The sequence below is a fragment of the Oncorhynchus clarkii genome, chromosome 5, assembly GCF_045791955.1.
Source record: "Oncorhynchus clarkii lewisi isolate Uvic-CL-2024 chromosome 5, UVic_Ocla_1.0, whole genome shotgun sequence".
Lineage (NCBI taxonomy): Eukaryota > Metazoa > Chordata > Actinopteri > Salmoniformes > Salmonidae > Oncorhynchus > Oncorhynchus clarkii.
The window spans coordinates 4,995,133-5,017,632 of record NC_092151.1 but is presented as its reverse complement, the minus strand read 5'-3'; the positions used below and the strand labels follow the sequence as shown (position 1 = coordinate 5,017,632).

Below are 22,500 nucleotides of genomic sequence, written 5' to 3'. Positions count from 1 at the left end.
TGTTCTTAACTGCCTTGCCTAGTTAAATGAAAACAAAACAATTAATGTTTTTTGTCACACCAGAGGTTGGTTGGGGGCTGGGAGATGCTCATCACACCAGAGGTTGGTTGGGGGCTGGGAGATGCTCATCACACCAGAGGTTGGTTGGGGGTTGGGAGATGCTCATCACACCAGAGGTTGGTTGGGGGCTGGGAGATGCTCATCACACCAGAGGTTGGTTGGGGGCTGAGAGATGCTCATCACACCAGAGGTTGGTTGGGGGCTGGGGGCTGCTCATCACACCAGAGGTTGGTTGGGGGCTGAGAGATGCTCATCACACCAGAGGTTGGTTGGGGGCTGAGAGATGCTCACCACACCAGAGGTTGGTTGGGGGTTGGGGGCTGCTCATCTGGTTGGGGTTTGGGAGATGCCATTGAAAAACCATTGAATGAGTGTGTGTCCAAACTTTTCACTTGTACTGCATATGGGTAGGAGCTACCGAATGTGATTTTTGGCGAGTTTGGACATTTACAAGCAAATGTGAACAAGATACATTGTTCAAATGAACAAAGTTTTGATGCTTGCTTGACTGAAGGAAGACCAGTGGTGTAAAGTACTTCAGTAAAAATACTTTAAAGTACTACTTAAGTTGTTTTTTGTGGTATCTTTACTATTTATATTTTTGACAACATTTACTTCACTACATTCCTAAAGAAAATAAATGTACTTTTTACTCCATACATTTTCCCAAAAGTACTCGTTACATTTTGAATGCTTAGCAGAAAAGAAAAATGGTCCACACTTATCAAGAGAACATCCCTGGTCCTCACAACTGCCTCTGATTTGGCAGAATCACGAAACATCAATGTAAATGATGTCTGAGTGTTGGAGTGTACCCCTGGCTATCTGTACATTTTAAAACAAGAACCGGGTGCCATCTGCCTTGCTTTATGTAAGGAATTTGAAATGATTTATACATTTACTTTTGATACTGAAGTATATTTAGAACCAACTACACTTTTAGACTTTTACTCAAGTAGTGTTTTACTGGGTAACTTTCACTTTTACTTGAGTAACTTTCTATTCCACCACTGAGGAAGAACAGTACTGACTCTGGAGCAGCATGTCTACACGCTGTATCTCTGTGGAGTCTGGAGTCGCTAGGGCAACGAGCACGGAGAGTAAAAATGCAAGGAAATCAAGATAGTGGTGGCAGCTGTACAGATAACTAAAAGTGCTTTGAATTCTCAAACACGGCAGAACGGTAACACCACATGATGCCCCATCTCCTTATTAATTCAGACACTTGCTTAGATACAGTTGAAGTCAGAAGTGTACATAAACTTAGTTTAAATGTATTTGGCTAAGGTGTATCACAATTCCTGACATTTCATCCTAGTAAAAATTATCTGTCTTAGGTCAGTTAGGATCACCACTTTATTTTAAGAATGTGAAATGTCAGAATAATTGTAGAGAGAATTATTTATTTCATCACAACCCAGTGGGTCAGAAGTTTACATGCACTCGATTAGTATTTGGTAGCATTGCTTTTAAATTGTTTAACTTGGGTCAAACGTTTCAGGTAGCCTTCCACAAGCTTCCCACAATAAGTTGGGTGAATTTTGGCCCATTCCTCCTGACAGAGCTGGTGCAACTGAGTCAGGTTTGTAGGCCTCCTTGCTCGCACACACTTTTTCAATTCTGCCCACAAATTGTCTATGGGATTGGAGGTCAGGGCTTTGTGATGGCAACTCCAATACCTTGACTTTGTTGTCCTTAAGCCATTTTGCCACTAGTTTGGAAGTACGCTTGGGGTCATTGTCCATTTGGAAGACCCATTTGCAACCAAGCTTTAACTTTAACTGATGTCTTGAGATGTTGCTTCAATATATCCACATAATTTTCCTACCTCATGATGCCATCCATTTTGTGAAGTGCACCAGTCCCACCTGCAGCAAAGCACCCCCACAGCTTGATGTTGCCACCCCTGTGCTTCACAGTTGGGATGGTGTTCTTTGGCTTGCAAGCCTCCCCCTTTTTCCTCCTAACATAACAATGGTCATTATGGCCAAGCAGTTATATTTTTGTTTCATCAGACCAGAGGACATTTCTCCAAAAAGTACAATCTTTGTCCACACCGTAGCCTGGCTTTTTATTGGCGGTTTTGGAGCAGTGGCTTCTTCCTTGCTGAGCGGCCTTTCAGGTTATGTCAATATAGGACCCGTTTTACTGTGGATATAGATACTTTTGTACCTGTTTCCTCCAGAATCTTCACAAGGTTCTTTGCTGTTGTTCTGGGATTGCTTTGCACTTTTCGCGCCAAAGTACATTCATCTCTAGGAGACAGAACGCATCTCCTTCCTGAGCGGTATGACGGTTGCGTGGTCCCATGGTGTTTATACTTGCATACTATTGTTTATACAGATGAACGTGGTACCTTCAGGCGTTTGGAAATTGCTCCCAAGGATGAACCAAACTTGTGGAGGTCTACAATTATTTTTCTGAGGTCTTGGCAGATTTCTTTTGATTTTCCCATGATGTCAAGCAAAGAGGCACAGAGTATACAAGTACACCTCCAATTGACTCAAATTATATAAATTAGCCTATCAGAAGCTTCTAAAGCCATGACATAATTTTCTGGAATTTTCCAAGCTGTCACAGTCAACTTCGTGCATGTAAACTTCTGACCCACTGAAATTGTGATACAGTGAATTATAAGTGAAATAATCTGTCTGTTAACAATTGTTGGAACAATGAATTGTGAACTTCTGACTTCCACTGTATATATATATATATATATATATATATATATATATATATATATACACACACACACAGTAATTGATTAAACCATGTTTTCAAAACTAGTGTTTCTAAGCTTATGTCATTATATATTTTTTTAACCTTTACTTAAGTCAGTCATGGCCGGCTGTGATACAGTTTCCAACGCATCTCAGTGCTAGAGGCGTCACTACAGACCTGGTTCGATTCCAGGCTGTATCACAACCGGCCGTGACCTACTGACCCCAAAAAATATCATGAAATGTGTATTTTTGTTGTCTTAATGATTTATGTATTTCTAAATATAAAGGTTTAAGGAAATACTGGCATTACAATTATATATTAATTCATGTATATTAATATATTATTGCTCGATTAATCATGATGGTCTTGTAACTATAAAAAGCAAAGCTTGTTTTCATATAATTTTAAAAAAGCTTGAACTTTTTCTCGTATGTGGTATAAACCACATTATTGTGGAAGCACCTCCTCTATGAGAGTGATTGAGACTGTTTGAGAAGGTTTGAATCCTAAGCAAACCTGCCGACACATAGTTTGAAGTACAATACCAACAGGTCAGCGCTGTGTGCTGGAAAACCTTGGAAAACCTTGGAAGAGCATTATTTATTTGTTTGACCTTTATTTAACGAGGCAAGTCAAAATCTTATTTTCAATGACGGCCTAGAAACAGAGGGTTAAACTTGTTCAGGGGCAGAACGACAGATTTGTACCTGGTCAGCTCAGGGATTCGATCTTGCAACCTTTCGGTTACTAGTCCAACGCTCTAACCACCTGCTGCCCCAGAACTATGCCTACTACTTCTCACTTAAAACGTTTTTTTTGTTTTTTTTTCCATAAATAATATACGAGATGGATAATGAACCTATCAAATGGTAATTAATGGAGATGAATCAGTCATTACATTATTATATACATTATTATACATTATTATGAATCAGTCATTACATTATTATATACATTATTATGAATTAGTCTGTCTACAGACAATAAGGGGTTTTGTTGTTTGTGGATTTTACAATTATTGTGGACATTTTCCACCGAAGGAGTTCATGAATAAAAATAATATAGAAAGTTAATATCCAGAAACTACCTAGGTAAGGAGACCTTTACAGAAACTACCTAGGTAAGGAGACCTTTCCAGAAACTACCTAGGTAAGGAGACCTTTCCAGAAACTACCTAGGTAAGGAGACCTTTCCAGAAACTACCTAGGTAAGGAGACATTTCCAGAAACTACCTACGTAAGGAGACATTTCCAGAAACTACCTACGTAAGGAGACCTTTCCAGAAACTACCTAGGTAAGGATACCTTTCCAGAAACTACCTAGGTAAGGAGACCTTTCCAGAAACTACCTAGGTAAGGAGACATTTCCAGAAACTACCTACGTAAGGAGACATTTCCAGAAACTACCTACGTAAGGAGACCTTTCCAGAAACTACCTAGGTAAGGATACCTTTCCAGAAACTACCTAGGTAAGGAGACCTTTCCAGAAACTACCTAGGTAAGGAGACATTTCCAGAAACTACCTACGTAAGGAGACATTTCCAGAAACTACCTACGTAAGGAGACATTTCCAGAAACTACCTACGTAAGGAAACCTTTCCAGAAACTACCTAGGTAAGGAGACCTTTCCAGAAACTACCTAGGTAAGGAGACATTTCCAGAAACTACCTACGTAAGGAGACATTTCCAGAAACTACCTACGTAAGGAGACATTTCCAGAAACTACCTAGGTAAGGAGACCTTTCCAGAAACTACCTAGGTAAGGAGACATTTCCAGAAACTACCTACGCAAGGAGACCTTTCCAGAAACTACCTAGGTAAGGAGACCTTTCCAGAAACTACCTAGGTAAGGAGACCTTTCCAGAAACTACCTAGGTAAGGAGACATTTCCAGAAACTACCTACGTAAGGAGACATTTCCAGAAACTACCTATGTAAGGAGACATTTCCAGAAACTACCTAGGTAAGGAGACATTTCCACGGATTAATGTGATTGGTGACATGTGTCCTTTCTCTCTCTGTTTTTCTTTTTTGGGGTGAAATACACAAAAAGATTCTCAGTGGTCCAATAACTCTAGAAAAGCAACATCCCAGCGCTGTTAAGCTCGCCTATTGCGTGTAAAAGTTATTCCATGCTGACCTCATCATGGACACGAGTCCTGGCACTAAAGGACGTATTATACGGACAGGCTATTCAGACCCACATGATCAGTGAATTAACCATGGGTGGAATAAAACAAGCCTGGAAGTCATGAAGGACGAATAAAAAGTCTGAACGGCATCTGAGGAATGTTTCTGTTATAAAAAGGCTTGGAAAGGGATGGACTGTTTAGTTTACCACTGTTTGTGAAGGAAACACGAGGCTGTTTTACTTGCCATGGCAAAATTGAGGCGCAGGGTTTCTCCTGTAGGACAATAGTTATTGTTTTAAACCATGTCAATACAGGCTTGTTGCATATTGACTGGCTGGCTGTGTTGACTTGAGAAGTCACAGCTTATCCTTGTGACAACGGCGGATCAATGAAATGCCTACTTTGGAGAATTTTTATTTATTTAAATAACCAGTTTCATATACACTTAATATACACTTGTAAAGAATCAAATTAAACTTTATTTTGTCACATACGCTGAATGGAACAGATGGAACAGACTTTACCGTGAAATTCTCACTTACAAGCTCATAACCAACGATGCAGTTCAATAAATAGTTAAGAAAATACTTACTAAATCAAAATATATTAAAAATATACAAAAATGTACTAAATAAAGTACAAAAATGAAAAAAGTAACACAATACAATTTTATATTGAACTTTTATTAACAATAACGAGGCTATATACAGGGTGTACCGGTACTGAGTCAATGTACAAGATAGTCGAGGTCATTTGTACATGTAGGTAGGGATAAAGTGACTATTTTATTTATTTATTTGAATTAATCCTTATTTTACCAGGTAAATTGACTGAGAACAAATTTTCATTTAGAGCAACGACCTGGGGAATAGTTACATGGCAGAGGAAGGGGATGAACGAGCCAATTGTAAATTGGGGATTATTAGGTGACCGTGATGGTATGAGGGCCAGATTGGGAATGTAGTCAGGACAATGGGGTTTAACACCCCTACTCTTACGATAAGTGTCATGGGATCTTTAATGACCTCAGAGAGTCAGGACACCCGTTTAACGTCCCATCCGAAAGACGACACCCTACACAGGGCAGTGTCCCCAATCACTGCCCTGGGGCATTGTGATATTTTTTTGGACCAGAGGGAAGAGTGCCTCCTACTGGCCGTCCAACACACCACTTCCAGCAGCATCTGGTCTCCCATCCAGGGACTGACCAGGGAGTGCCTCCTACTGGCCGTCCAACACACCACTTCCAGCAGCATCTGGTCTCCCATCCAGGGACTGACCAGGGAGTGCCTCCTACTGGCCGTCCAACACACCACTTCCAGCAGCATCTGGTCTCCCATCCAGGGACTGAACAGGGAGTGCCTCCTACTGGCCGTCCAACACACCACTTCCAGCAGCATCTGGTCTCCCATCCAGGGACTGACCAGGGAGTGCTTCCTACTGGCCGTCCAACACACCACTTCCAGCAGCATCTGGTCTCCCATCCAGGGACTGACCAGGGAGTGCCTCCTACTGGCCCTCCAACACACCACTTCCAGCAGCATCTGGTCTCCCATCCAGGGACTGACCAGGGAGTGCCTCCTACTGGCCGTCCAACACACCACTTCCAGCAGCATCTGGTCTCCCATCCAGGGACTGACCAGGGAGTGCCTCCTACTGGCCGTCCAACACACCACTTCCAGCAGCATCTGGTCTCCCATCCAGGGACTGACCAGGGAGTGCTTCCTACTGGCCGTCCAACACACCACTTCCAGCAGCATCTGGTCTCCCATCCAGGGACTGACCAGGGAGTGCCTCCTACTGGCCCTCCAACACACCACTTCCAGCAGCATCTGGTCTCCCATCCAGGGACTGACCAGGGAGTGCCTCCTACTGGCCGTCCAACACACCACTTCCAGCAGCATCTGGTCTCCCATCCAGGGACCGACCAGGGAGTGCCTCCTACTGGCCGTCCAACACACCACTTCCAGCAGCATCTGGTCTCCCATCCAGGGACTGACCAGGGAGTGCCTCCTACTGGCCCTCCAACACCACATCCAGTAGCATCTGGTCTCCCATCCAGGGACTGACCAGGGAGTGCCTCCTACTGGCCGTCCAACACACCACTTCCAGCAGCATCTGGTCTCCCATCCAGGGACTGACCAGGGAGTGCCTCCTACTGGCCGTCCAACACACCACTTCCAGCAGCATCTGGTCTCCCATCCAGGGACTGACCAGGGAGTGCCTCCTACTGGCCCTCCAACACACCACTTCCAGCAGCATCTGGTCTCCCATCCAGGGACTGACCAGGGAGTGCCTCCTACTGGCCCTCCAACACACCACTTCCAGGAGCATCTGGTCTCCCATCCAGGGACTGACCAGGGAGTGCCTCCTACTGGCCCTCCAACACCACATCCAGCAGCATCTGGTCTCCCATCCAGGGACTGACCAGGGAGTGCTTCCTACTGGCCGTCCAACACACCACTTCCAGCAGCATCTGGTCTCCAATCCAGGGACTGACCAGGGAGTGCTTCCTACTGGCCGTCCAACACACCACTTCCAGCAGCATCTGGTCTCCCATCCAGGGACTGACCAGGGAGTGCCTCCTACTGGCCGTCCAACACACCACTTCCAGCAGCATCTGGTCTCCCATCCAGGGACTGACCAGGGAGTGCCTCCTACTGGCCCTCCAACACCACATCCAGCAGCATCTGGTCTCCCATCCAGGGACTGACCAGGGAGTGCTTCCTACTGGCCGTCCAACACACCACTTCCAGCAGCATCTGGTCTCCCATCCAGGGACTGACCAGGGAGTGCTTCCTACTGGCCGTCCAACACACCACTTCCAGCAGCATCTGGTCTCCCATCCAGGGACTGACCAGGGAGTGCCTCCTACTGGCCGTCCAACACACCACTTCCAGCAGCATCTGGTCTCCCATCCAGGGACTGACCAGGGAGTGCCTCCTACTGGCCGTCCAACACACCACTTCCAGCAGCATCTGGTCTCCCATCCAGGGACTGACCAGGGAGTGCCTCCTACTGGCCGTCCAACACACCACTTCCAGTAGCATCTGGTCTCCCATCCAGGGACTGACCAGGGAGTGCCTCCTACTGGCCGTCCAACACACCACTTCCAGCAGCATCTGGTCTCCCATCCAGGGACTGACCAGGGAGTGCTTCCTACTGGCCGTCCAACACACCACTTCCAGCAGCATCTGGTCTCCCATCCAGGGACTGACCAGGGAGTGCCTCCTACTGGCCGTCCAACACACCACTTCCAGCAGCATCTGGTCTCCCATCCAGGGACTGACCAGGGAGTGCCTCCTACTGGCCGTCCAACACACCACTTCCAGCAGCATCTGGTCTCCCATCCAGGGACTGACCAGGGAGTGCCTCCTACTGGCCGTCACACACCACTTCCAGCAGCATGTGGTCTCCCATCCAGGGACCGACCAGGGAGTGCCTCCTACTGGCCGTCCAACACACCACTTCCAGCAGCATCTGGTCTCCCATCCAGGGACCGACCAGGGATTGCCTCCTACTGGCCCTCCAACACCACATCCAGCAGCATCTGGTCTCCCATCCAGGGACTGACCAGGGAGTGCCTCCTACTGGCCCTCCAACACCACATCCAGTAGCATCTGGTCTCCCATCCAGGGACTGACCAGGGAGTGCCTCCTACTGGCCGTCCAACACACCACTTCCAGCAGCATCTGGTCTCCCATCCAGGGACTGACCAGGGAGTGCCTCCTACTGGCCGTCCAACACACCACTTCCAGCAGCATCTGGTCTCCCATCCAGGGACTGACCAGGGAGTGCCTCCTACTGGCCCTCCAACACACCACTTCCAGCAGCATCTGGTCTCCCATCCAGGGACTGACCAGGGAGTGCCTCCTACTGGCCCTCCAACACACCACTTCCAGCAGCATCTGGTCTCCCATCCAGGGACTGACCAGGGAGTGCCTCCTACTGGCCCTCCAACACCACATCCAGCAGCATCTGGTCTCCCATCCAGGGACTGACCAGGGAGTGCTTCCTACTGGCCGTCCAACACACCACTTCCAGCAGCATCTGGTCTCCAATCCAGGGACTGACCAGGGAGTGCTTCCTACTGGCCGTCCAACACACCACTTCCAGCAGCATCTGGTCTCCCATCCAGGGACTGACCAGGGAGTGCCTCCTACTGGCCGTCCAACACACCACTTCCAGCAGCATCTGGTCTCCCATCCAGGGACTGACCAGGGAGTGCCTCCTACTGGCCCTCCAACACCACATCCAGCAGCATCTGGTCTCCCATCCAGGGACTGACCAGGGAGTGCTTCCTACTGGCCGTCCAACACACCACTTCCAGCAGCATCTGGTCTCCCATCCAGGGACTGACCAGGGAGTGCCTCCTACTGGCCGTCCAACACACCACTTCCAGCAGCATCTGGTCTCCCATCCAGGGACTGACCAGGGAGTGCCTCCTACTGGCCGTCCAACACACCACTTCCAGCAGCATCTGGTCTCCCATCCAGGGACTGACCAGGGAGTGCATCCTACTGGCCGTCCAACACCACTTCCAGTAGCATCTGGTCTCCCATCCAGGGACTGACCAGGGAGTGCCTCCTACTGGCCGTCCAACACACCACTTCCAGCAGCATCTGGTCTCCCATCCAGGGACTGACCAGGGAGTGCCTCCTACTGGCCGTCCAACACACCACTTCCAGTAGCATCTGGTCTCCCATCCAGGGACTGACCAGGGAGTGCCTCCTACTGGCCGTCCAACACACCACTTCCAGCAGCATCTGGTCTCCCATCCAGGGACTGACCAGGGAGTGCCTCCTACTGGCCATCCAACACACCACTTCCAGCAGCATCTGGTCTCCCATCCAGGGACTGACCAGGGAGTGCCTCCTACTGGCCCTCCAACACCACATCCAGTAGCATCTGGTCTCCCATCCAGGGACTGACCAGGGAGTGCCTCCTACTGGCCCTCCAACACCACATCCAGCAGCATCTGGTCTCCCATCCAGGGACTCCAGTTTAGGAATTCAGCCAGGAAACTGGGGAGTGTGGATCATCTGTGGATCTGTTGGTGCGGTTTAGAGTGGATCCAGGGTTTCCTGGTTGATGATGTTGGAGGCAATGGCTTCCGTCTTATCGGCTCTTAAAACAAGCATCCTATTTTGTTAAAAAAAAATTCCTGCGTTGTTCGTAACTTAGTTTGTACATAAAGTTGCTGCTACCATCTCTTATGACCAAAAAGAGCTTCTGGACATCAGAACTGTGATTACTCACCTCAGATTAGACAAAGAGTTTTTCCTTCAATGAGTCGGAGGGGAGGGAGATACTACAGACACCCGACCAGATTCCCGTCATTCGCTGGAGAAGGAAACTGAGATTTAAAGATCAGGGTGCCTTGTGAGGATCAGACGATATGTGGCTAATCTGCCTTTGCCTTCCGTCCTGCTAGCTAACGTACGATCGCTGGAAAATAAATAGGACAAACTGAAAGCACGTATATCCTACCAACGGGACATTAAAAACTGTAATATCTTATGTTTCACCGGGTCGTGGCTGAACAACAACATTAAGAACATACAGCTGGCGGGTTATACACTCTATCGGCAGGATAGAACAGCAGCCTCTGGTAAGACACGGGGCGGGGGCCTATGCATATATGTAAACAACAGCTGGTGCACGATATCTAAAGAAGTCTCAAGGCCCTGCTTGTCTGAGGTAGAGTATCTCATGATAAGCAATGGACTACACTATCTGTATTTTTCGTAGCTGTCTACATACCACCACAGACCAATGCTGGCACTAAAACAGCACTCGGGGCTGCAGTGGAGCTGGTTGAGAGAGTTTCAAGTTCCTTGGTGTCCACATCACCAACAAACTATCATGGTCGAAACACACCAAGACAGTCGTGAAAAAAGGGCACAACAAAACCTATTCCCCTTCAGGAGACAGAAAATATTTGGAATGGACCAAATCCCCCAAACATTCAACAGCTGCACCATCGAGAGCATCCTGACCGGTTGCATTACTGCCTGGTATGTCAACTGCTCAACCTCCAATCGCAAGGCACTACAGAGGGTAGTGGTTACGGCCCAGTAAATCACCGGGGCCAAGCTTCCTGCCATCCAGGACCTCTATACCAGGCGGTGTCAGATGAAGGCCCTAAAAATTGTCAAAGACTACAACCACCCTAGTCATAGACTGTTCTCTCTGCTACCACACGGCAAGCGGTTCCGGAGCGCCAGGTCTAGGACCAAAAGGCGTCTTAAAAGCTTCTACCCCAAACCCATAAGATTCCTGAACAGCTAACCAAATGGCTACCCAGACTATTTGCATTGCTCCCCCCTCCCCTTTACACTGCTGCTACTCTCTGTTTATTATCTTTGCCATAGTCACTTTAACTCTACCAACATGTACACATTACCTCAATTACCTCGACTAACCGGTGCCCCCGCACATTGACTCTGTATATAGCCTCGCTATTGTTACTTTACTGCTGCTCTTTAATTATTTGTTATTCTTATCTATTACTTTTTTTGTTGTAGGTATTTTCTTAAAACTGCATCATTGGTTAAGGGCTTGTAATTAAGTGTTTCACTGTAAGGTCTATTACCTGTTGTAGTCGGTGCATATGACAAATAAAATTGTATTTGATGTAAGCCCAACCTTTCAAAGCACTTCATGGCTACTGAATACATAGAGTACGAAGTGCTAACCACCCAGCTTGAGTAGTTAGGTCTATTTCACTGCTTCTTAGAGGAGCTAGCTACTGTACCGCAGACTTCCGGCAATTGTGCTAAGCTAACAATAATCTAACTTCAATTATCCTAAAACTCCACAAAGAGACAAAAAAAAATGGTAACCATGACTTCATTTGACTCTGGGGGAAGTAGCAAATGAGTTAATCTGAGTCTAGGGAAGTAGAACATCTCGCAGTGTCCCTTTAAATCCTCCATGGCAGTCGACTGGAGGCCAAAAATATATATAAGGCCCACAGGACTGAGTGGGAACAAGATAGAGATAGAGAGAATCAGTTATAGAACCCATTGCCCTCTATGGTTGTTGGGTCTGAGGTCTGGGGTCCGCTCACCAACCAAGATTTCACAAAAAAATATACTGTGTACAACGCAAAACCCCGAACAATGCACACAGAGCTGAAATAGGCCGATACCCGATAGTTTTCAAAATCCATAAATAACATGTTCAATTCTACATCCACCTAAAAGGAAGCGATGCTCACACATTCCACCACAGAGCCATCACCTAGAGAGAGATGAACCTATAGTCCCATCATCCAGCTGGTTCTGGGGCTCTGTTCACAAAAGACAAACAGACCCCACATAGCCCCAGGACAGCGAAGCAATTAGACCCAACCAGACTATGAGAAAGCAAAAAGATAATTACACGACACACTGGAAAGCGTCAACCAAAACAAACAGAGCACATTGGAATGCTATCTGGCCTTAGAGAGCATACAGTGGCAGAATACCTGACCACTCACTGTGACTGACCCAAAACTAAGAACATCCTTGACTATGAGCATAGCCTTGCTATTGTGAGAGGCAGCAATAGACCTGGCTCTCGAGAGAAGACACACTGCCCACAAAACGAGGTGGAAACTGAGCTGAACTTCCCAACCCTCCTGCTAGACCCAAACAAGATGTTGAAAAGAAATCAAACATTGATAAACTCCCTTCTCTATTAGGCAAAATACCACAGTGTGCAATCACAGCAGCAAGATGTGGCCCGTGGCGATGAGAAAAGGGCAACCAGTGGAACACAAACAACATTGTAAATACCATCAATATTGATCTGTTTATTTATCTCTCCCTACTATTCATACTACAACTACTTGCACATTGCTAAAACACTGTACATAGCTAATAATATAACACGTGAATCTTTTTGGAGTGCAATATTTACTGATCAATTTTGATAGTTGCTTGTTTGTTTATTGTCTTTTCACTTTGCCAAAGCAAGTGAAATAAACAATGTCAACACACGTTTCCCTTGCCAATAAAGCCCCATTGTAAACACACGTTTCCCTTGCCAATAAAGCCCCATTGTAAACACGTTTCCCTTGCCAATAAAGCCCCATTGTAAACACACGTTTCCCTTGCCAATAAAGCCCCAATGTAAACACGTTTCCCATGCCAATAAAGCCCCATTGTAAACACACGTTTCCCATGCCAATAAAGCCCCATTGTCAACACACGTTTCCCATGCCAATAAAGCCCCAATGTAAACACGTTTCCCATGCCAATAAAGCCCCAATGTCAACACACGTTTCCCATGCCAATAAAGCCCCAATGTAAACACACGTTTCCCATGCCAATAAAGCCCCAATGTCAACACACGTTTCCCATGCCAATAAAGCCCCATTGTAAACACGTTTCCCATGCCAATAAAGCCCCATTGTAAACACACGTTTCCCATGCCAATAAAGCCCCATTGTAAACACACGTTTCCCTTGCCAATAAAGCCCCAATGTAAACACGTTTCCCATGCCAATAAAGCCCCAATGTAAACACACGTTTCCCTTGCCAATAAAGCCCCAATGTAAACACACGTTTCCCTTGCCAATAAAGCCCCAATGTAAACACGAGTTACCAACGAGTTACCAATTGTAAAAGAAACATGTACAATTGAAGTAGGAAGTTTACATACACCTTAGCCAAATACATTCAAGCTCAGTTTCACAATTCCTGACATATAATTATAGTAAAAAATCCCTGTTTTAGGTCAGTTAGAATCACCACTTTATTTTAAGGATGTGAAATGTCAGAATAATAGTAGAGACTATTATTTATTTCAGCTTTTATTTCTTTCATCACATTCCCAGTGGGTCAGAAGTTTACAGACACTCAATTTGTATTTGGTAGCGTTGCCTTTAAATTGTTTCACTTGGGTCAAACGTTTCGGGTAGCCTTCCACAAGCTTCCCACAATAAGTTGGGTGAATTTTGGCCCATTCCTCCTGACAGAGTTGGTGTAACTGAGTCAGGTTTGTAGGCCTCCTTGCTCGCGCACGCTTTTTCAGTTCTGCCCACACATTTTCTATGGGATTGAGGTCAGGGCTTTGTGATGGCCACTCCAATACCTTGACTTTGTTGTCCTGAAGCCATTTTGTCAAAACCTTGGAAGTATGCTTGGGGTCATTGTTAATTTGCGACCAAGCTTTATCTTCCTGACTGATGTCTTGAGATGTTGCTTCAATATATCCACATAATTTTCCTGCCTCATGATGCCATCTATTTTGTGAAGTGCACCAGTACTTCCTGCAATAAAGTGCTGCCACCCCCGTGCTTCACAGTTGGGATGGTGTTCTTTGGCTTCAAAGCCTCCTCCTTTTTCCTCCAAACATAACGATCGTCATTATGACCAAACAGTTATATTTTTGTTTCATCAGACCAGAGGACATTTTTCCAAAAAGTACGATCTTTGTCCCCATGTGCAGTTGCAAACCGTAGTCTGGCTTTTTTATGGCGGTTTTGGAGCAGTGGCTTCTTCCTTGCTGAGCAGCCTTTCAGGTTATGTCCATATATAGCTCTCGTTTTACTATGGATATAGATACTTTTGTACCTGTTTCCTCCAGCATCTTCACAAGGACCTTTGCTGTTGTTCTGGGATTGATTTGCACTTTTTGCACCAAAGTACGTTCTTCTCTAGGAGACAGAACGCGTCTCCTTCCTGAGCGGTATGACAGCTGCGTGTTCCCATGGTGTTTATACTTGCGTACTATTGTTTGTACAGATGAACGTGGTACCTTCAGGCATTTGGAAATTGCTCCCAAGGATGAACCAGACTTGTGGAGGTCTACAATTATTTTTCTGAGGTCTCGGCTGATTTCTTTTGATTTCCCCATGATGTCAAGCAAAGAGGTACTGAGTTTGAAGGTAGGCCTTGAAATACATCCACAGGTACACCTCCAATTGACTCAAATTATGTCAATTAGCCTATCAGAAGCTTCTAAAGCCATGACATCATTGTTTCTGGTTATGATGTCTGTGTGACAGATATCTCCATTTGACTTTTTAAAAGCTGCAATAAGTAACTTTATAGGGGGGGGGAAGAGGTAGATCTGTTCTATGTGCAGTATTTCTATGCATCCCGTTCTTAAGTTCCGTTTCGTACCCCAGCTTCAAAAAGCTGAAAATAAAACATATTTTAGTTATGGAAAATATATTTTAGAGCGGTTAAGAGAAGCACAGTGATTCTCTACACTACACTTGTTTGTTTTGTCAAACCTGAAATAATGCAAAACTATTAGAATTTAACAACCAGGAAGTGACGGGAGCAATTTCTGCATAGTGCAACTTTAAAGCCAGTCCCCCCATCCGGAACATCCAGCTCTCCTAGCTGAGCCGTAGTCACGAGAAGAAGAAGCCTGTGTGAACACGGAGAAAGAGAGAGACAAACACCCTCTCGGTTCACCAGGATCATATTCATTCGTGCACACTGTAGCAAAACGTTTCGCAATTGGAAAAATTAAAAACAAAAAAAATGTTTCTACACTGGACAAGTTCAGATAGACCCTTGCAGTTCTGGCTCACTTGTTTCCATTTTGTTCCCAGTCAATATGACTCAGCATCCAATCAAACTCTCCTGTAATATCCAGATGGAGCATGGTAACAGATGACCTGTGAAGGGCATGGTAACAGATGACCTGTGAAGAGCATGGTAACAGATGACCTGTGAAGAGCATGGTAACAGATGACCTGTGAAGAGCATGGTAACAGATGACCTGTGAAGGGCATGGTAACAGATGACCTGTGAAGAGCATGGTAACAGATGACCTGTGAAGGGCATGGTAACAGATGACCTGTGAAGGGCATGGTAACAGATGACCTGTGAAGGGCATGGTAACAGATGACCTGTGAAGAGCATGGTAACAGATGACCTGTGAAGAGCATGGTAACAGATGACCTGTGAAAGGCATGGTAACAGATGACCTGTGAAGAGCATGGTAACAGATGACCTGTGAAGGGCATGGTAACAGATGACCTGTGAAGGGCATGGTAACAGATGACCTGTGAAGGGCATGGTAACAGATGACCTGTGAAGAGCATGGTAACAGATGACCTGTGAAGAGCATGGTAACAGATGACCTGTGAAGAGCATGGTAACAGATGACCTGTGAAGAGCATGGTAACAGATGACCTGTGAAGGGCATGGTAACAGATGACCTGTGAAGGGCATGGTAACAGATGACCTGTGAAGAGCATGGTAACAGATGACCTGTGAAGGGCATGGTAACAGATGACCTGTGAGGAGCATGGTAACAGATGACCTGTGAAGGGCACGGTAACAGATGGCCTGTGAAGGGCATGGTAACAGATGACCTGTGAAGGGCATGGTAACAGATGACCTGTGAAGGGCATGGTAACAGATGACCTGTGAAGAGCATGGTAACAGATGCCCTCCAGCCTCCAGCCAATCATCTCATTACAGTCAGCACAATTCAAATCAACATGACAATTGCTATGGAAACATTTTTTTTTTTTTCTATTACTAGGAATAGCAATGTGATTGGTCAGATTCTCTTGTTTTCTAAAGGAGCAGAAACCTCAACTGCTGGAATGCAGCATCTTGGCCACTGGCTATGTGTTTAAAAAAAATATTTAGAAAGCGTCCCTAGACTATTCTTGTTTAATGATAATCCTCCTAAAACGCAGCTCCATGTCCTTCTGGTTAAAACCAGTTTACATGCGGACATTAGGCTACTGACTGAACAACCTGAGAGAATTGTCAAGGCGATCGATGGTAGCTTCCTAACCATGTCCTTTCCCCAGTAACAGGAATAAACCACTCGAAGCCACAAATTCCTAGATTTACATTGTTAAATAATGCAAATATATGTGAGAATAATGTGCGCTGTGCAATATTTTTTTTGCATTTCGCCATTGTGATAACATAAGGACGCAGCCATGTGAAAATTGTCGTGAGAATCTGCAGAGCTCAAGACCAATACAAAACCCACAATGCAATGCTCTCTCTAGAAAGGCTGACTGGTTAGCTAGGTTGCTAGCTAGAAAACAAAGCCCCACAAAAATAATACCAAAAGTCAATATCAGCATGTGAAGTAGATAACCTAGTTGTAAAAATCGCCGAAGCAAAACTGCACTGTCGATTTTACGAGTTATACAGTATCGCCGTGTTCAGCCTGGCAGAGAAGCTGTGCCGGAGTCAGGTTGCTACGGCAACGCTCAAGGGCCCCGTGAGGAGATTTTAAAAAATAAATTAAAAATATGCTTTTGCGCCACGGCAGCTGAGGGAAGGAAGAACATTAATCTGACGGCGTCCTGTGAACTTTGAGGATATTTTAAACAAATATGTATATACTTCCTCGTGACGATATAGACAGAAGAATGTGTTCTAGACAAGTATGCCCATACTATCTATCGGCGTATTCGGTGATTTGGAGTGCAGGTTTTGTTTTAACGCGTAATGAAATGTGATAGGGGATAACAAACTATCATGAAGGTCCAACCTAAACTTGACTTCCGCTTTTAATTCAACCCCTCTGAATCCGGAGAGGGGCAGGGCGCTGCCAAACCGGGGGTCCGGGAGCTGTTGTTTTCAGGGGTTAACTGCCTTGCTCAAGGGCAGAGTAACAGATTTTTCGCCTTGTCGGCTCGGGGATTCGAACTGGCAACCTCGGTTACTGGCCCAGCGCTTTAACCACCCAGAATAGAAAACAGGATTAGCTTTAGCCTTGTTACCATCCTTCTATAGTCAAAGAACAGCTCTACACAACAAAACATTGGTATTACTGTGGGATTACACAATACCTTATTTACATAACAAACGGTGGCTTAATACACATTTACAGTAATCACCACCACGATCCTAAATCGTACACGGCAGGGCTGTGTAAGCATTATAATATTCTCATAGAAGAATCACACACAATAACACTAAGTGGGAATGTAATTGTGGAACTCCCTCTAATCCTGTTTACATGGGTTCTATGACTTCTCGACATCCTCTACCGCTCTACTGAATTAAATGAACTCTATAAATCCAGGGATTGTTTCCCCTCCAGTCCCCCCCCCCCTCGCCTCCCCTCGCTCCGTTCCCTGCCGCCTCCCCTCGCTCCGCCCCCCCCGCTCCATTCCCCCCGCCTCCCTCGCTCCATTCCATCCCGCCTCCCCTCGCTCCGCCCCCCCCCGCTCCGCACCCCCCCGCCTCCACTCGCTCCGTTCCCCCCCGCCTCCCCTCGCTCCACCCCCCCCCCCCGCTCCGTTCCCCCTGCCTCCCCTCGCTCCGTTCCCCCCGCCTCCCCTCGCTCCGCTGCCTGCTTGTTGTGTTAACAGCTCCCTGTAAAACTCCGGTCCTCCTAGTCCTATCTTTCTTCACAACATTTACACTCCTGCCCTAGGAGAAACACTAAACACTCTCTCCTTCATATCGTTTATGTCCTCCTGCCTCCCCTCGCTTCGCTGTCTCCCTTCCAGTGCAGTAGGTGGACCAAGAAAACACTCCAGTCCTCCTTCTTCAGGGAAACAAACACTTTCTCCTCCAAATGTGCACATCAATCGTGGATAAACCAAAGCACCCCTCAGAGACTAGAGGCCAGAGTAAAGAGTAGAGCGAGTAGAGTAGAGAAGAGGGCAGAGAGAGTAGAGGGGACAGAGAGGAGAGGGGGGCAGAGAGTAGAAGGGGACAGAGAGGAGAGGGGGGGGGCAGAGAGGAGGCAGAGAGGATAGGGGACAGAGAGGAGAGGGGACAGAGAGGAGAAGGGACAGAGAGGAGAGGGGGGCAGAGATGAGAGGGGGGCAGAGAGGAGAGGGGGCAGAGAGTAGGGGGGGCAGAGAGGAGAGGGGGCAGAGAGTAGAGGGGGCAGAGAGGAGAGTAGGGAGATGGCAGCGTAGAGAGGGGAAAGAGGAGAGTAGAGAGAAAAGAGAGGAGAGTAGAGAGGGAAGAAAGGAGAGTAGAGAGGGAAGAGAGGAGAGTAGAGAGGGAAGAGAGTAGAGAGGAAAGAGAGGAGAGTAGAGAGGGAAGATAGTAGAGAGGAAAGAGAGGAGAGTAGAGAGGGAAGAGAAGAGTAGAGAGGGAAGAGAAGAGTAGAGGGAAGAAAGGAGAGTAGAGGGAAGAGAGGAGAGTAGAGAGGGAAGAGAGGAGAATAGAGAGGGAAGATAGTAGAGGAAAGAGAGGAGAGTAGAGAGGGAAGATAGTAGAGAGGAAAGAGAGGAGAGTAGAGAGGGAAGATAGTAGAGAGGAAAGAGAGGAGAGTAGAGAGGGAAGAGAAGAGTAGAGAGGGAAGAGAAGAGTAGAGGGAAGAAAGGAGAGTAGAGAGGGAAGAGAGGAGACTAGAGAGGAAAGAGAGGAGAGTAGAGAGGGAAGAGAGTGGAGAGGAAAGAGAGGAGAGTAGAGAGGGAAGAGAGGAGAGTAGAGAGGGAAGAGAGGAGAGTAGAGAGGGAAGAGAGTAGAGAGGAAAGAGAGGAGAGTAGAGAGGGAAGATAGTAGAGAGGAAAGAGAGGAGAGTAGAGAGGGAAGAGAGGAGAGTAGAGAGGGAAGATAGTAGAATAGAGAGAAAAGAGAGGAGAGTAGAGAGAAAAAAGGAGGGTAGAGAGAAAAAAGGAGGGTAGAGAGAAAAGAGAGGAGAGTAGAGAGGAAAGAGAGTAGAGAGGAAAGAGAGGAGTATAGAGAAAAGAGAGGAGAGTAGGGAGATGGCAGCGTAGAGAGGGGAAAGAGGAGAGTAGAGAGAAAAGAGAGGAGAGTAGAGTAGAGAGGGAAGAAAGGAGAGTAGAGAGGGAAGAGAGGAGAGTAGAGAGGGAAGAGAGTAGAGAGGAAAGAGAGGAGAGTAGAGAGGGAAGATAGTAGAGAGGAAAGAGAGGAGAGTAGAGAGGGAAGAGAAGAGTAGAGAGGGAAGAGAAGAGTAGAGGGAAGAAAGGAGAGTAGAGGGAAGAGAGGAGAGTAGAGAGGGAAGAGAGGAGAATAGAGAGGGAAGATAGTAGAGGAAAGAGAGGAGAGTAGAGAGGGAAGATAGTAGAGAGGAAAGAGAGGAGAGTAGAGAGGGAAGATAGTAGAGAGGAAAGAGAGGAGAGTAGAGAGGGAAGAGAAGAGTAGAGAGGGAAGAGAAGAGTAGAGAGAAGAAAGGAGAGTAGAGAGGGAAGAGAGGAGACTAGAGAGGAAAGAGAGGAGAGTAGAGAGGGAAGAGAGTGGAGAGGAAAGAGATGAGAGTAGAGAGGGAAGAGAGGAGAGTAGAGAGGGAAAGAGAGGAGTATAGAGAAAAGAGAGGAGAGTAGGGAGAGGGCAGCGTAGAGAGGGGAAAGAGGAGAGTAGAGAGAAAAGAGAGGAGAGTAGAGGGAAGAAAGGAGAGTAGAGAGGGAAGAGAGGAGAGTAGAGAGGAAAGAGAGTAGAGTAGAGAGGGAAGAGAGGAGAGTAGAGAGGAAAGAGAGGAGATTAGAGAGGAAAGAGAGTAGAGAGGGAAGAGAGTAGAGAGGGAAGAGAGTAGAGGGGAAAGAGAGGAGAGTAGAGAGGGAAGAGAGGAGAGTAGAGAGGGAAGAGGAGAGTAGAGAGGGAAGAGGAGAGTATAGAGGGAAGAGAGGAGAGTCGAGAGGGAAGAGAGGAGAGTCGAGAGGGAAGAGAGGAGAGTAGAGAGGAAAGAGAGGAGAGTAGAGAGGAAAGAGAGGAGAGTAGAGAGGGAAGAGGAGAGTAGAGAGGGAAGAGAGGAGAGTAGAGAGGGAAGAGAGGAGAGTAGAGAGGGAAGAGAGTAGAGTAGAGAGGGAAGAGAGTAGAGAGGAAATAGAGGAGAGTAGAGAGGGGAGATAGTAGAGAGGAAAGAGAGGAGAGTAGAGAGGGAAGAGAAGAGTAGAGAGGGAAAATAAGAGTAGAGAGGGAAAAGAAGAGTAGAGGGAAGAAAGGAGAGTAGAGAGGGAAGAGAGTAGAGAGGAAAGAGAGTAGAGGGGAAAGAGAGGAGTAGAGAGGAAAGAGAGGAGTAGAGGAAAGAGAGGAGTAGAGAGGAAAGAGAGTAGAGTAGAGAGTAGAGAGAGGAGGGTACAGAGGAAAGAGAGGAGAGTAGAGGAAAGAGAGGAGTAGAGAGGAAAGAGAGGAGAGTAGAGGAAAGAGAGGAGTAGAGAGGAAAGAGAGGAGAGTAGAGAGTAGAGAGAGGAGGGTAGAGAGAAAAGAGAGGAGTAGAGAGAAAAGAGAGGAGTAGAGAGGAAAGAGAGGAGTAGAGAGAAAAGAGAGGAGTAGAGAGGAAAGAGAGGAGAGAGAAAAGAGAGTAGAGAGAAAAGAGAGGAGTAGAGAGGAAAGAGAGTAGAGAGGAAAGAGAGGAGTAGAGAGAAAAGAGAGGAGAGAGGGAAGAGAGGAGTAGAGAGGAAAGAGAGGAGAGAGGGAAGAGAGGAGTAGAGAGGAAAGAGAGGAGAGTAGAGGAAAGAGAGGAAAGAGAGGAGAGTAGAGAGGAAAGAGAGGAGAGTAGAGAGGAAAGAGAGGAGAGTAGAGAGAGGAGACTAGAGAGGGAAGAGAGGAGACTAGAGAGGGAAGAGAGGAGACTAGAGAGGGAAGAGAGGAGAGTAGAGAGAGGAGACTAGAGAGGGAAGAGAGGAGACTAGAGAGGGAAGAGAGGAGACTGGAGAGGGAAGAGAGGAGAGTAGAGAGAGGAGACTAGAGAGGGAAGAGAGGAGACTAGAGAGGGAAGAGAGGAGAGTAGAGAGAAAAGAGAGGAAAGAGAGGAGAGTAGAGAGGAAAGAGAGGAGAGTAGAGAGGGAAGAGAGGAGAGTAGAGAGAGGAGACTAGAGAGGGAAGAGAGGAGACTAGAGAGGGAAGAGAGGAGACTAGAGAGGGAAGAGAGGAGACTGGAGAGGGAAGAGAGGAGAGTAGAGAGAGGTGAAAGGGATAGATGCATTAAAAGCCCAGGAGAGGGACTGATGGACTGACTGACACCAGATCTAGTGGAACTGAACACACTGTGGTATTAGTGAAAATCATGACACTCCCCTCTTTATCGACCTGTAGGGTTTAAGCCACATTCAATGACAACACTGACGTATTGAGCTCTGCTGTGTTTTGTCTAGGTTTGATAAAGTATACAAGCTTGGTTCCAGAGCTTTTTTGTGCTGTAGACCCAACAACCAGTTGGCTAAACAGCCCAAACTGATTCGGTTTGAATGACCATAGTCATAAGATCTGTCTCAAGACACACAGATGTGGACTCGGCCATGTTCCATTCAGAATGATTAGTGGACTCGGCCATGTTCCATTCAGAATGATTAGTGGACTCGGCCATGTTCCATTCAGAATGATTAGTGGACTCGGCCATGTTCCATTCAGAATGATTAGTGGACTCGGCCATGTTCCATTCAGAATGATTAGTGGACTCGGCCATGTTCCATTCAGAATGATTAGTGGACTCGGCCATGTTCCATTCAGAATGATTAGTGGACTCGGCCATGTTCCATTCAGAATGATTAGTGGACTCGGCCATGTTCCATTCAGAATGATTAGTGGACTCGGCCATGTTCCATTCAGAATGATTAGTGGACTCGGCCATGTTCCATTCAGAATGATTAGTGGACTCGGCCATGTTCCATTCAGAATGATTAGTGGACTCGGCCATGTTCCATTCAGAATGATTAGTGGACTCGGCCATGTTCCATTC

At 46.6% G+C, this 22,500-nt stretch overlaps 1 protein-coding gene across 1 annotated transcript in view; it reads right to left on the bottom strand.

Annotated features, from left to right (window-relative positions):
* Positions 1–22,500, bottom strand: part of LOC139408264 (ras-related protein Rab-27B-like) — a 107,336-nt gene that overhangs the window by 42,301 nt on the left and 42,535 nt on the right. The window lies entirely within an intron of this gene.